Source organism: Impatiens glandulifera, chromosome 4 (assembly GCF_907164915.1).
Source record: "Impatiens glandulifera chromosome 4, dImpGla2.1, whole genome shotgun sequence".
NCBI classification, from domain to species: Eukaryota; Viridiplantae; Streptophyta; class Magnoliopsida; order Ericales; family Balsaminaceae; genus Impatiens; species Impatiens glandulifera.
The window spans coordinates 1,530,724-1,543,380 of record NC_061865.1 but is presented as its reverse complement, the minus strand read 5'-3'; the positions used below and the strand labels follow the sequence as shown (position 1 = coordinate 1,543,380).

Sequence of the window (12,657 nt, the reverse complement as noted above, 5' to 3'; positions counted from 1 at the left end):
TTTTTTCTTTATTTTTAAATTAAATAACTAAATAATATTATCTTATAAAATCATATATATTACAAGTTTATAATCATATTCTAATGGTTTAAAAAAACAATTAGACTAAAAGAAAATTTTGTATACTTAAAAGACAAAACAATTAAGTAATATATATACGCCAACTATTCTAATGATAGACGAGATTATCATCTTTGTTGTCTTCTGAACTCGACAATTATTCCATTTTCAAGTGCATCATTGTTTGCTCTACCTGCAAACCAGAAACTAAATTAATAATAGAACGTAGAGCTTACATCTGAATGTTGTGATTGATCAATTCAGTTTTTAATACTTAAAATGGAAATCAAGTCAACAGTATTTTTGGAGGTATTCTTGGAGTCCAATTCAGATTCAAAGTCTTCTGAGCCATATCTATGGGTGCTGTCTATTTATTTTCTCTTCAAACTGTAGCTAATATATTTTCTCATTTGTATACCTTTTTTTGAGTATAACAGGGAAATTTCTTGAACTAAAATTACTAGTTGGAGTTACTTAGTTGAGTAAAAAAAAGTTGAAAAATCAATCATGGGTCGGTATCCACTCTCAAATAAATAAATAAAGCTAATTATCACTTTAATTTACTCTTTTGAACATATTGTTCATCTAAATGTATGTTTAAACCCATTTACATAAATGATGGACAGGATAAACAAACTTCCTAAAGAAAAAGATGAAGAGGAGATATCAAAGAATGAAAAGACTCCAAAATAGTTTTTGCTTCCAAAGAAATAAGCATCTGAGCAACCAGATTAGTGGAGTCACTAACGAGTACCAAGATTTTATCTAGGAGAATATTTCTCCATTGTCATCCGTAGCAACAATAGATGTCACAGCGTTATGAAGAACAAAGCTACACCTATTATTGAAGAAGCTCGATGGTGAATTGAATACGCATTTTTGAAGGATGTTGCCTGTGAGTGCATTTAGTATTTGGAAAAATAAATTAAAATTTCATTGATTTTGTTGTGAATTGAAAAGGGCTTTGAATTGTGTTCTTATATAATATATTTTTATCAAACTTTTAAATTATAAAGAAATTAATAAAAAACTAATATCATAAGCTAAAAATAAATAATTGAAGAGAAAACATTGAAAACTAATCGTATTGTAAGGCTACCTTTTTCAGATAGACCTTCCAAGAATACCTCCAAAAATAAGAATGATATGATGAAAACATAGGAAGTCAAGTAAAATACCTATCTTATTATGATTAAACATCCAAATCCTAGTCCAATTCAATCTGAAGTGAATAATTGATAATAGGTATGCAAATTGGCATGGAGAAAGAATGTAATTGAGCTTGTAAGTACACATGTATTCATAGAATCAAATCATGGTGTGGAAATATCCATCATTAACCAATATATATATATATATATATATTAGAATCAATTATCATCATTATTCATTATTTGGTTTATTTTCATGATCATTGATTCAACAATAGGGTCTTGTGGATGACCACTAATGTCAGTAAATAATAAGCAAATCTAGAGTAGTGTAAAGACTATAAAACTTAAAACTAGACAATCAAAATGGAAATGACAAGTACAAATATTTGAAACGTAGATAGTTTTCGAATTAAGTTATTTTAAACTTAAAATAAATAAATAAAACCTGAAATGGTAGGGCAGACGGGTCATAAATTGACAAGTAGCTTCCTTGACGATCCTGATGCGGGATATGGCGCCAACAACCCAAAGCCCCTGTAAGGATCAAGGCTATACGTGATTGTGTTTAGCCAATAGTACATATTTGTAACATAGCAATCCTAAATGTTGTTAGGTAAACTCAGAAATAAAGATTACAGTGAGATATTTTAAATATACATGTTATCTCCAAGAAAGGCAAAGGGGATAACAATCCACAGGAGAAATAACTAAAGACAACTCTCAAGTAATGAACATATTACCACATGCTTGAACACTTGTTGCAGCTGGGAATAAGAAAGATTGACGCGAATTTTGACCTAGCCACCCTGTTGTTTAAACATTAAAATGCTTCATACGAAGGCTTTCGTAATAATTAATTTTTAAATAAAGAGAACTGCAGCTATTCATTATATAGGCTTTTAGCCAATGTCGTCGAGTGGAATACCATTACATGATATGATGTAATGCTTCTTAAAAGGATTAATTATTCTTCAAGGATTAATTAACTTCATTACAGAGGAGAACAATTTTACTTAGAGTTCTAACAATATACTATCAATAAAGAATATTGCAATAATCAAAACAAAAAAGACATAAAAAAATATAGAAAAATACCTTTATGAAAGATGTCTCGACAGTTCCCTTGTCAATCAACAAAGATTACAACTCAAATCGATCCCATCCTTCCAACTAAAATCACAATGCATTGATAAATGACAGCAGTACCTTTTAAAATATAAAAAATGAATGAATGAAATAGGATGAGAGTTCAAACCTGTCTTAGAAGGTCAATTGTAATTTTCTTGTCATATTTGTTAAAGGTTAAAAGTTGTTTGCACATTGTAAACATTGTTTTGGGGAGGTACTTACGGTCGACATTGTTTCCAAGTGTAAGAACCTCCATACCCGACATTGTCTTAGAAATCTGCTATTCAATATTATTCTGTTCTTTTCTCATGAATGTATCGGAATAACAAGAAATAATATCCTCTATATATCTCCTCCCTCCTAAATTTCTAGGATTCTCTATTCTCTGTTCACTATATCAGAATCAGATTGTATCAAACATACCTAAGCAAAAGAAATTGACAAAGTAAATCCATGAGAGAATAAGTTGCTGAATATCCCTAGCTTTCTTCAGTTCACAAAGAACAAAAGATGTAAGGTTTAGGGGTTTAAAGAGAGGAAAATATGTCAGAAACAGAGTTGGTAATCCATTGAGGATTTTGATTAGGTTTCAACCAAAACACGTGAGTTCATATACGCGTTTTAGATAAAAACACGTGAGTGGCATTTCCCGTAAATGGAAAATCGAGAAATGTCACTCACGCATTTTATCTAAAACGCGTATATGAACTCACGCGTTTTAGATGAAAACGCGTGAGTGACATTGCTCGTTTTTCATCGTATATATACTTTTTTTTGCCCTAACTTAAAAAAAACAATTCACGAATATCGATCGACTCTCTCACTTTCCCCCCTTTCCACTCCGACTTTACTCTCAAACCCTACTCCCCTAAAGATCACGACCACGACCACAAGCAGCAGCTGACGACGACGACTACGACCACGACCTCTCCGTTTGAAGCCATGACCCACTACTCTTCGTTCTCAAAATGGGTATGTTTATTTTATGTTCTTTAGTGATTATGAACAATATGTTGGTTATATGAACAATATGTTGGTTATATTATAGTATAGCTAGGTTGTATTTGATAACTCCTGAATGAATGTGAATCAATACTATATTTGCTCACTCACGCGTATTATGCTCACTCAAACGTATTATGCTCACTCACGCGAAATACTCACTGAGGAGGAGTTTGCTGGTATATTTCATAGAAATACAATGTGCCAAGAATTGTCCACAAGTTTGTTTCAATGGACCTATTGGATAGGGGCTCCTATCCCATTAGATCCATTAAAATAAACATCTAGAAAAGTTGTTGCATTGGATTTCCTGAAACTCTATCAGCAACCTCCTCTCCTCGGTTATGGTTCACGCCATCTTTAAAAAGCAACAACCGAAGTAATCCTTGTAATGTTGTTAAACTGTTTTCAATTGCAGCTCAAGTACTTCTTTACTTTGATGGAGAGTGGAAAACTACGGATGATGTTATTGTTCCCCAAAATTCTACTTATGCCTAATTAGTTGATCTAATATATTCTGCTACTGATGTTGACAAATCTAGATATGATTTATTGCTTCAAGCAAGTATAATGCTCCTGATATTAATGTCAAATTTTCTTATATAACTGATATAAAAAAGATGTGGATGTGGAGTTCTTTTTACATGAAGCAGTTCCAGTCTACAGCCGCACTCCATTGTGTGTATCCTTAGTAGATAAGTCACTACTTATAAATCCAACAAACCCAACTCAAGAAAGTGTAGTGGTTCCAGAAATTGATGATCCTGAGGTATTCCAGAATGAGGTTGACTTTGAAACTGAAAATGACATTGAAGATGAACCATGTTTGCGTCTGAATGAGGGGGATGATGATTGGGTTCCTATTACCCAACCTAGTAGTGATTCTTGGGTTGCTAGTACCAATTCGAGCAGTGCTTGGGTTCCTAGAAACATACCTAACATTGAAAATTCGATACCTGAGGCATTAACTTTAGAAATTGAAGACAGTTCGTTGTTTGCGAATAAAAAAGAACTTCAACTGATGTTACATAAATATGCGACGGCTAATCATTTTGAATTCAAAGTGGCGAAGTCAAAAAAGATATTTGGGTGGTGAAATGTTTGGATCAGAATTGCAAGTGGAGATTACATGCTGTGAAAGGAAAATCTTCGAAAATGTTTGAGATTCAGAAATTTGTAAAGATCATACATGTTCAATTGTGACAAGACGAGAGAATAAAAGGAAAGCATCATCATGAGTTATTGGGGAATGAATGAAGAGCAAGTACATGGACCATCACCATGACCACATGCCTAAGAAAATAACGGAAGTCATGCAGACAACTTATGGAATAAAGATGAATTATAGTAAGGATTGGAGGTCTATGGAACATGCCCTAATGGCGGTGCGTGAAACTGTAGAGGACTCCAATGGTAAATTGTCATCATACCTCTACATGTTGGAGATGATTAATCCGGGTACCATAACAGACATCCAGACGGATGAGCATGGCCATTGGCGAAATGACAATCTGCGATGATGAAATCCTTCGCGTACGTCTTAGGGTAGGTGAATGCTATTTTTCTTAGCAGAGCACATCCGGCATTGATCTCCACATCAGTTAGTCACCTATGTGTCCTCAAAACTGTATTGAAGAATGTAAAGCCTACACTGCCAATACAAAGCTCCAACTTTTTACATTTAGCTCTTTTCGCCAACTCTTTCATCAACTTTGTCTTCAGTTTCGGATTAAACTTCGCCATAGGATCGACAATGATTGGATCTTCAACATCTTATTTAACCATCTTCTTTTTTGGATGAGGGACGGTGTAGGGATTAAGTAGAGCTTTCGGCCTCAACCTTTTTCTCTTAAATTGGACGTGGGATGCATCGTCCAATTCCACCCCATCCTCCTCCTCCACCTTCTGCTTGTCCTTCTTCTGCACTTTGTCTTCCTTCTTCTCCATAAACAAATCATCGTCCACCTTCTTCTGCACCATCTTCTTCTTCTGCACTACCTTCTTATTCTGCACCACATTTTTATTCTGCACTTTGTCCACCTTCTCATCCACAAACACATCATCGTCCACCTGCTTTTGTACCACCTTCTTATTTTGCACATTCTCATTCACATCATTTTTATCATTGACCACATCCTCCACATCCTCTTCACAATATCCTCCACAATCCCATCATTGTTCTTCTCCTACACTAACACATCATACAAAAAAAAAAAAACAAAATGATTAAATTAGACCATATGCGAGAAATAGACCATATGCTCGAAATACACTATACATACCTCAATATCCTCCACCTTCTCCTCCACAATCCCATCATTCTTCTTCTCCTCCACTAGCACATCCTACAAAAAATGATTGAATTACACCATTTGCGAGAAATACACTATATGCTCGAAATACACCATAATACCTCAATATCCTCCACCTTCTCCTCCACTAGAACATCCTAAAAAAACAAAATGATTGAATTAGACCATTTGTGAGAAATAGACCATTTGCGAGAAATAGACCATATGCGAGATATACAACATACATACCTCAATATTCTCCACCTTCTCCTCCACCTCCTCCTCCACAATCCCATCATTGTTCTTCTCCTCCACTAGCACAGATCCTACAAAAACAAAATGATTGAATTAGATCATATTCGAGAAATATATCATACATACCTCAATATCCTTAATCTTCTCCTCCACAATCCCATCATTAAATTTCTCATCAATCACATCAGCTTCCTCCACAATCCCATCATTGTTCTTCTCCTCCACTAACACATCCTACAAAAACAAATGATTGAATTAGACCACATGCGAGAAATATACCATATGCGAGAAATAGACCATACGCGAGAAATAGACCATATGTGAGAAATATACCATACATACCTCAATATCCTCAATCTTCTCCTCCAAAATCCTATCATTTGATTTCTCATCAAGCACATCAACTTCCTCCATAATCTCATCATTGTTCTTCTCTTCCACTATCACATTCTACAAAAACAGAATAATTGAATTAGACCATTTGCGAGAAATAGACCATATGCTCGAAATACACCATACATACCTCAATATCCTTCACCTTCTCCTCCACAATCCCATCATTGTTCTTCTCCTCCACTAGCACATGCTACAAAAACAAAATGATTGAATTAGACCATATGCGAGAAATATACCATATGCGAGAAATAGACTATACATACCTCAATATCCTCAATCTTCTCCTCCACAATCCCATCATTGAATTTCTCATCAAGCACATCAGCTTCCTCCATAATTCCATCATTGTTCTTCTCCTCCACTAGCACACATCCTACAAAACAAAATGGTTGAATCACATCATTTGCGAGAAATATACCATATGCTCGAAATACACCATACATACCTCAATATCTACCACATTCTCCTCCACTAGCATATCCTACAAAAAAATGATTGAATTAGACCATATGCAATTGTAGAAAAATAAAGAAAAGAGAGAATATTTTAATGCTTGTGTTTTTGTTGTTGTGTTTCTTACACAAGACGTCTAGTGCTTAAATAGTAAAATTACATTTGCAGAAAAAGAAATAATTAAATAGTAAAATCATGTAAATGATAATCAACGGCTAATTAGCAAATCAATTAGTCTAATTGATTGATTTACAAATCAATTAGTCTAATTGATTGGCTGACTTTCTCAACATTCCATTATTGGAATTATTTTCTTCCGGGATAATTCTACACTCCCCCTCAAGTTGGGTAGTAGATTTTGAGACTGCCCAACTTGCCGAATACTTCCTTGAATCGCCTTGGTGAGTATGTCAACCACCTGGTTGTGGGATGTAACGTAGAGAGGTGTAATAGAGCCTTGGCAAAGATTGAAGAGGTTGTTGCCGATGAATTGTTGATGACATTCTTTCAATTTGACTGATTCAAAAATCATGATTCACTTAGTTAGAGGAGTGGCTCTTGGCACTTGGCTCCTGGCTCTTGGCTTTTGGCTCCTGGCTCTTGGCTCTTGGCTTTTGGCTCTTGGCTCTTGGCTCTTGGCTCAGCTCTTGAAGTGAAAAATGATAAGTTTTGTACAGATAAAATGTTGAAAGAAATCTGTCGAGAAATAAAGACGACGTTTGCCAAAAAAGGAGAAAAAATAAATCTGTCGAGACACGAAGACGATGCTCGATACAGATTCGACTGAACTATGGAAAAAATGCACTGAGATTTGTGATAATAATTTTAGAGAAATATGAGATTATAGAATCATTTGAGTTCTCCTCCAATGACTATTTCCACCATTGGAGGAGACAGCGGAAAATTGTGAACAGGTTCCTTCAAGAAGGAAAAACCTGCTCTGATACCATGTAGAAAAATAAAGAAAAGAGAGAATATTTCATTGCTTGTTGTTTTGTTGTTGTCTTACATAAGACTGTCTAGTGCTTAAATAGTAAGATTACATTTGCAGAAAAAGAAATAATTAAATAGTAAAATCATGTAAATGATAATCAACGGCTAATTAGCAAATCAATTAGTCTAATTGATTGATTTACAAATCAATTAGTCTAATTGATTGACTGACTTTCTCAACATTCCATTATTGGAATTATTTTCTTCCGGGATAATTCTACAGCAATAAATAAACCATATGCTCGAAATACACTATTTGCGAGAAATACACCAATTGCGAGAAATATACCATATGCTCGAAATACACCACACATACCTCAATATCCTCAATTTTCTCATCCACAATCCCATCATTGGATTTCTCATCAAGCATACCAACTTCCAACACAAGCTCATCATTGTTCTTCTCCTCCACTAGCTCATCCTACAAAAAAAATAAAATGATTGAGTTAGACCATATACGAGAAATACACCATACATACCTCAATATCCTCAATCTTCTTCTCCACAATCCCATGTTTTTCTTTCTCCACAATCCCATCATTGTCTTTCTCCACAAGCAAATCATCATCCAACACATCCTCAATCTTAGTCTCTTCAATATCCTCAATCTTCGTATCCTCCACAAGAACCTCAACATTATCATCTTTCACCAATTCCTCAATCAACACATTCACCTTCTCCAAATCTTCTTTACCCATGTCTTCCTCGTTCACCTCCAAAGCTTCCTCATTTTCCTCCAAATCTTCCTCAACCTTGTCTTCCTGATTCACCTCCAAATCTTCCTCATCATTGTCTACCTAGACATTCACCTTCTTTTTCTCCACAAGCACATCTACATCTATATATTCCTCATTAAATATTCTTTTTCTCTATTCCTCCCCTAGTGTGGATGATAATATGCCAAACTGTTGTTGTAGTTGGTTTAACATCTCTTTTATTAGATTTATTTCAGTTTTTAGTTAATTTAGCTCCTTCGTAAGTTCATTCAATCTACATCTATCTTGGGGAGTTGTTGATGTTGGAGTCATGTGAGAGGATTCATCATCTTTTCTACTCGTGGCCGCTCTCGATAGAATAAGAGTTGTTGGTGCTGGGGTAGGGTTACGGATTCTTCTACTCGTGGAAGGTTTGGCTTTGGGCATGAGTAATTTGTTTTTTTCTTCCTCATGTCAAGTTTAAGAGGAACTACATCTTCAATATCTCAAAATTTCCTCTTTCTGCAATCAAGTTCAAAAAAGACATTATAAACATTATCTCCCATATCTTCAAAGTCCTCCCCAGCATATAAGATCTTCTCGTCTTCAGACAATTCATCTTCTTGACAATCTTGACTTGCAGGGCAGTGTGAAGATCAGAGGTAGTGCTCTTCCTGCTGGATTTGTATTGTATTATCCTTGGGCAGATAGGCTCTTGCGCTTGAAGCATTATATTACTTGCAAATTTGGGGACAAACGTTTGGATAACCTCATAGGTCCACACTTGTAAGACTAGTGCGAACCCATATACGGTATAAGAAATATCGACATTCTTGTTTTGTTCTTCTTCCCAGTTGGCTTTCTTTTATCCAGATATAGCAATCTGTAGCGAGTAAGGTCCTTGTCAAACCCTTTATGGTTGCTCTAAAGGACAACTTTCCCCATAGAAATTTAAGGAAAGTGTCGATGTCATCGACCATGCTGAGGAGTTTGATATTTATTATCCTCTTTGAGTCGAGGGCGAAGAGATATTGGCAAACCAGGTATACCAGCTCCAATTTCATGCATTTTCCTTATTAGAGAAGGACACGAATTTGAATAAAGGTCAGTTTGTTCTAACAAGTAGATTACTTTTAAAATATTAAACAACCAAATGTGGACATTCTTCAACTTCATTGAATGGTTCCACCGCAGGGAATCTCCCAAAATTGAGACGTGTGACCAATGCAAACTCCTTCTCCTGAGCACAGCTCTTCTCCATTCACGAGAAACTTCATCTCTATAGAATTTGAGATGCTCTTCCTAAGGAGAATTTGGTGTATTATCGTTCCTGAGAACGCAGTAACGTGAATCTTTTAAATAAAAATCGGAATTAGGTTTGCTCTACCCTTTTCATTAGATTCATTGAAGCAAACTTGGTGGCAATGTTTGAGATATTGGTTTCCATGAAACCCTCCCAGCAAACTCAGGAATTATGATGGACTCCATCTAAAAACAAGACACACATTGGAGTAAGCAAATCCAGAAAATTATAATTACCTAAACTAGAACATAACAACTCAAATAGCTAAATCAAGAATACACGAAAATTCTATATGTTTGCATTCGTTGTTTCACTTTTATCAGGCATTTGTTATAATCTTTGTCACATTCATGATTTCATTTGCAAATCTCATTAGCAAATCGTCCGTCAAAGTACAATGCTCGTGAAAGAATAAACGAGAAATACATGCATGCAGAATAAGAACACTAATATAATACTTGTGAGTGAAGAACACTGAATAAACAACAACATCATATACACACATAAACGAACCCTAAAAGCTAAGGATACATCAATATCCATTAATATAAACGGCAGAATATTTGATCGAAGAGAACATTACAGATTAAACATAAACCCTAAACTCACCTAAATATATGATCGAAGAGACGGACGACGAACGATGATGTTGAAACGAGATTGAACTAGGTTAAACAAGGTTGATCGATTATATTGAACAGGGTTTGAATGGAAAATCGAGAGACGAAGTTGGAAGTCAGAGTGGAAAGTGAGAGTCGATCGATATTCGTGAATGGGGTTGTTTTTAATTAGGGGCAAAAAAAAAAGTATATATACGATGAAAGACGAGAAATGTCACTCACAGTGCATTTTCATCTAAAACGCGTGAGTTCATATACGCGTTTTAGATGAAACGCATGAGTGACATTTCTCGACTTTCCATTTACGGGAAATGTCACTCACAGCGTTTTCATCTAAAACGCGTATATAACTCACAGCGTTTTAGATGAAAACGCGTAATGACATTTCCCGTAATTGAGCGATAAAACAGGCACGTGAGGGGCATTACGGAGGACAAAATAGGCCTTTTTGCAAAACAAAATGGAGTGGATCCATTTATGTATTTAGACCCTTTAGTAGGGCCATTTCATCAATTTCCCCAACAACACACCATGCACACAGTACATGATCTAACGACACTAGAATAATAATAATAAAATAAGGAATTATAAAAGGCAGAGGGACGGTTTACTTCAAAAGCCAGAGGAAACAAATAATAAGTCTGTAATAGAATATTAATCCATTGATCCTTCCCTGAATCATTGTTCTTCCTTGTTAAAATCTAACTCCTCTGTCAATTGGAATAGTTCTCCATGATTGGGGAAGACGTTTAAGTAAGGTACCCAAAAGCCACGACACGTTGCTCTAACTACCGGGTCTGTTGAAACACTCATTTTTTCCCACCGACAACCGAAACCTGTCAGATAAAGAGAAATTTCCAAGATGCTACATTTTCATCCATTTCTACACGAGAGGCTTTTTGGAAACTCATTTGGAAAAAAAAGGTGGGTCATTCTGTTGCAAACAATATGTCATTCTTTTCACCTAAAAGTTTTATCTAATTCAATCTCATATCAAATGCATACAACTATCAATTCATTTCATTGTGACAAAAAAAAACACTTTTAAAAAAAGACTCAATAACTGAGCATAGTAAATAATTGAAAATACGTGATCATCCGAGAAAGTAAGGATGCAGCTGGACAAGTGTATCGCGTTTGCTTGAATAACCGGCCAATGAGCATCATATGCCTGCATTTTTTCGTGGTGGTAGAAAACCACATTATTTAGAACGTGTTTATCCTTTTCATCGATACGTTTTAAGTGAGAATAGAACATGAGATCTTAGTCTCCAAAATTCAAGACTCTTTACACTTTTTTCTTTCTTTATCCTTAGTGGGAATCAAACCTGAGACATTTGTTCTTTAGGTAACTCTTTCCACTTAAGCTATCCTGCTTGGGGAGAACACCACGTTTATGTCTGCCTATTAGGAGGGAGTAAATATATATAGGATTTTCAATCAGATATGGACCTGTACGATCGATGACATATAAGTGTCGACTCTAGAAGCAAAATGTTGAACTGTTTGCCTTGCAAGGTCTCTGAACAAAATCTTCATAGTCACTCCTATCATCAAAATGGATGTTTGTTGGATTTCAGTTGTACTAAAAAATGATTAATTACTATGAGAAAAATTACTGATGTTTAAGGAGCATTTAGCAGGCACCTGTAATCCGAATTAAAACGATGTGAATTGGTGATTGCAACCAATCCTCCAACTCCATTATGGGTGCAATGCTTTAAGGGTATTCTACATCAAATTAGCATATACTAAATTAACAGAGATTCCAACTGTAAATTATTCTGAAAAAATAAAATAAAATCAAGATTGTTGTATTTTTATACTCGGCAAGCCTGTCGAACAGTTAGATCGTCTTCATGAAGATGCAAAGCAAGCGTGGAATAACTATGGAATTGATTTATTTTAAAGAAAGGTCAGCTTTTTATAATTGAAAGGAAAAGATGGAGTGCTAGATTCCTACAAATACACAAACTGAGACGCCTCAAAGAATGGAAGGTGAAAGTAATGAAAAAACCTGCTCAAGATATGCCTCGCGTTGTGTTCCAACTGCATAATTGCTAAGAGCTCCAGAAGGCTGCAAATGCTTGGCTCGTATTTTTGCATTCACACACTCTGCTTTCATATGATACAGTACATTTTTTCTGTTATGTATGGGCAATTGCATACTGACAATAGAAGAAGCAATATATAGACCATCAACACACATTCAAGATGGCATATAATAGGGGATTCATTTTAAGGCAGAACATTTTTTATTTATTTAATAACAATTGCAACAGGTCAATTAGTTTGGTGCTTGAA

At 35.2% G+C, this 12,657-nt stretch overlaps 1 long non-coding RNA gene across 1 annotated transcript; it reads right to left on the bottom strand.

The window, feature by feature from the left end:
* Positions 1-11,316: 11,316 nt before the first annotated feature.
* Positions 11,317-12,017, bottom strand: LOC124936425. Its single transcript, XR_007099125.1, has 3 exons — positions 12,001-12,017; positions 11,806-11,900; positions 11,317-11,524 (listed from the first exon to the last, which is right to left on the bottom strand). It is a non-coding gene; the product is annotated as an uncharacterized LOC124936425 (long non-coding RNA).
* Between the last annotated feature and the right edge of the window lie 640 nt (positions 12,018-12,657).